This window comes from Cebus imitator, unplaced genomic scaffold, assembly GCF_001604975.1.
Source record: "Cebus imitator isolate Cc_AM_T3 unplaced genomic scaffold, Cebus_imitator-1.0 Scaffold465, whole genome shotgun sequence".
NCBI classification, from domain to species: domain Eukaryota; kingdom Metazoa; phylum Chordata; class Mammalia; order Primates; family Cebidae; genus Cebus; species Cebus imitator.
The window spans coordinates 786,166-790,463 of NW_016107780.1; positions in this window are offsets into that span (position 1 = coordinate 786,166).

A 4,298-nucleotide genomic window follows, 5' to 3' on the forward strand; every position below is an offset into this window, starting at 1 on the left:
GGTGTGTGTGTGTGTGTATGTGTGTTTTGTTGTTATTGTTGTTTTGAGTCAGAGTTTCACTCTTGTCACCCAGGTTGGAGTACAATGGTGTGATCTCGGCTCACTGCAACCTCCACCTCCCAGGTTCAAGTGATTCTCCTGCCTTAGCCTCCTGAGTAGCTGAGATTACAGGCCCATCACCATGTCCAGCTGATTTTTTGTATTTTTAGTAGAGATGGGATTTCACTATGATGGCCAGGCTGTTCTCGAACTCCTGACCTCGTGATCCACCTGCCTCAGCCCCCTAAAATGCTGAGATTACAGGCATGAGCCATTGTGCCTGGCCTTGAACTCATTTTTGACAATGAATGGGCACCTGGCGGACAATATTTTTAATGTTAATTTTTCTTGGTTTTTCTCTAATCTACTCAAAATTGAAAAGTGTATCACTCAGTAAATATGTACGGACATGTGCTTTTACAATATTCGGGGGCAGTTATGAGAATACATAGATAGAATATGTATATAAAGTATCCTATATCATATATACAACACATATGAATATAGACATCTATCACATGCATATGAAAAACATTGCAGTTTATAATGAATACTAGTTTGGCGGATTACATTTTCTTAATCTATGCAAGGAAAGTAATCAGCAATCAGAGACAATGTAAAAAAAATAGGAAAGATAAGCAAGAGAAAGGCAATTTTTCTCTACAAAATGGTTCTTAGTTATATGGCATAGTCCTTTTAAATAACATCCTCGTGGCATTTTAAACATAATCTAATAAAAGAAAAAACATGAAGTAACTTTTTTAGGACATATATGCTGAAATCTGTGCCAAAATGTTTTTGTTAAACAGATTGTGAAACTGTGTAGAATACCTGTTATTCTGTTATTCTAATCTCAGTTAAGGCACATAGACACTAATGGAAATATTACGTACGTTAAATCATTGCATACAAATGGGATAACCTCAATTCTGTTTTAACTCCCAAGTCAATGCTTTTTAAACTTAGCTGCATGTTCTACTTTCTTCTACTCTTCACTTTAGGACCAAAAAAAAAAAAAATATGGAATGTACACATAAATCTTGTTTATTTTTAAAAAGAGCCCAGGATCAGTGCGTGTATTCCAGAATTTATTTTCTCTACACCGTATAATTATATTGATGGCAACTGAATATACAAATTTGTCACTCTTGCAACATGAAGAGTAGCAATGAGCCATATGGCTTCTCCTTTACACCACTGCAGCTGATTGACATCTCAGTTATAGACTCAGCCTCACAGTTCTCCCACAAACAGATTTCCCGGAAATCTAAACCAAATGAGAATCCAGAGGGAAGTCAAGACATAGTAAATTTGTGATAGGCCTGGTTTTCTCTTTGATTTCTATAAGGTCAAATTTATCCATTTAGTACAAGGGAATGTTTTATTCTTAAGGTGACGACAAGAAATATCATTTTATACTTATAATTTTTAAAAAATGGAAATAAAATAATTTGTAAAAGAATAGAAATAAATAAGGCTTTTAAATACATTTAAGAAATCATCAATGCAGTCATAGGTTCAATATTTATGATGACTCTGGGTCCCATATGTCTTACTGTTAATAGCAGAAGCTTATGAAAAATCAAGAACAGATAATTACTGACTAACCAAATGGAAGTTTTGAGTATGTGTTTATATGTATGTACAGCACAAGTATTTTAATTTGATTTTTAAAAATAAAAAATTGCCAGGTGGAGTGGCTCGCACCTGTAATCCTAGCAATTAGGAGGGCTGAGGTGGGTGGATTGCTTGAGGTCAGGAGTTCAAGACCAGCCTGGGTAACAGGGCAAAACCCCGTCTCTAAAAAAAAAAATAATAAAATAACCTAGCTAGGCATGGTGGCATGTGTCTCTAGTCCCAGCTAATCAGGAACCTGAGGCTTGGGATTGGTTGAGCCCAGGTCAAGGCTGCAGTGAGCCATGATCACACCACTGTGCTGCTGCCTGGGTGAAGAGTGAGACCCTGTCCCAATAAATAAATAAATAAATAAGATATAGGTATACTAAAATTGTGTTTCCTCACTTGATATTGTTTAATATGTAGGAAACTATCAAAAACTATTTAAGCATAAGTAAGAAAAAAACACTTCATGTTTTAAAATGGTATAATAACGTATTAATAGCTGGCAATTTAGCTGTTTGTAAAATATTGATTGATGACTAGATGTCAAACAAAAAGCAAATATGGGTGTATTTGAACATACAGGTGCTTCGATAAGACCATGATGAAACAGTGTGTGCCCTCTGTCAATGTCAGCATGGGGAAACATTGTCTGACATAGAAGCCATATTTGCTTATGAAATTATGATCCATTTTCATCATTTTTGAATCATATTTGAATCAGCACTTGTCCCTGGAGCAAGAAGACACCTGAAGTAAGTGAGCCTGTCTCCAAAACAGTGATAGAGATTACTTTCTTATAGAAGAAAGACTGGTTGAGGTTCTCTACTTAAAAAGTTATTCTCGTGGCTTTAGGTTTTAAAATCATGTCTGTTATAGAAGGCAGTAGGGTTGGGAACCCTTTATTCTCTTAAAAATTACTGAGAGCCCTAAACAGGTTTTATTCATGTGGGTTATATCTTAATATTAGCCACATGAAAAATTAAAACAGAAAAAAATAAACATGTGTATTTGTTAAATTGTTTTAAAATAACAAACCCAATACCTGTAAACAAGAATAACACATTTTTGAAAATAAATGTATTTGTCCCCCCTAAATTAGTGAGAAGAATGGCATTGTTTTATAATTTTTCATATCACTTTCATATTTGACTTAATATCTGCTTCTGTATTCAAACTGTTGCAAATTGGTATTTTGGTTGAATCTTATGAAGAAAACTAGTGTCACACCGATACGCAGCTAAGAAAGAGAAGGGTATTTTAATAACTTTGGCATATATTGTATAAATTTGTCTTTGATACTACTCCAGAATTTGACAGATCAGTTACAACATGAAGTCTGAAACTGTATCAATGAATTTCTCATACCCAGTTATATTAAAATCCATGATCTGTCTTGCCCTTGGAGTGATTTTTTTTTAATACATACATGATTTTGTTATGTCATGCACTACTTGGAAAATGGTTGTTTCTTAGATGAGCAGATCTTCCCAAAGGTGACATATTTTACTAAACAACCACAAAACGATCACTTTTGTTAATGTTACCACCAATTTAATCAGACCATGTTTTTAATGACTGGGAAGTTATCAAGCATATGGTAGTAGAAATGTGTTTCCAAAATTCGAATTTTCACTTGGAAAGGTCAAATTTTATCATCAGCAAAAACATATTGTTAGGTTTCCTTGACAGTGACAGGTTCCATGCATTCATATTTATGAAATTATTATAAACCTCTGAATAAACTTAGTTCATCTATCAGCCTTTTTTTTTTTCCAAGTGAAAATCGTGATCCATAGAAACAGTGGCTAGCTCATCGTGCAACTCAAACCAGCCACACCACTGCTTTGTCTGGAGATAAGTATGGTACTGAGATATGTTGCAGAAGGCCTCCAGCGTGCTTCCAATTTAGTCAAATAAACTATTAAAAAGAAATGTACTCAATCATGAAGTTTAATAGAATTAACTTTTCTTATTATTCATTGAAAATATTGCTAAGTGAAACTGGAATTTTATTTCCTGAAAGTATGCAAAGAATACAGTGGCAACTAGTATAGTTTGGTGCAACTGCTTTGAGGTGTGCTAAAACACAATCAGTTGTACAAATCATTGATTTTCATCATCAGTAAAAACAAAGACACAGTGAAAAGCACAAATATTGTCTTAGAATAAAAAAAAACATTTTCCTAACATCAAACATTCTAATAAGCTTAACATTAAAGGGTCTAATCAAATCCCAGGGTCTATAGAGCACACCTTGAAAACTATTGTTATAGAGAATATGCTTATTTTGATCATTTAAATATAGTATTTATAATGTTTACATTGTTAAGAAAAGAAAGAAAGATGTATAGAATTTGTATGTTTTTCTCTGCATGGTTTCACCAAAATGTCTCTTGCATCTAATATATCTTACGTTCATATATATATATACACACACACACAGACACACACACAGATATATATATATCTAGTGCCAAATGGACCACACACTGCCCATTTGGAGAAAGGTAGAAAGGATGCCAAAAATCTGAGAGACTAAACTTTTTTTTTCCCGAAAGACTATGCATTACCTAAAGGGAATATTTATATTATGAAATTATATTATATTTATTTAATTATACTAAAAAGTAGGCTTT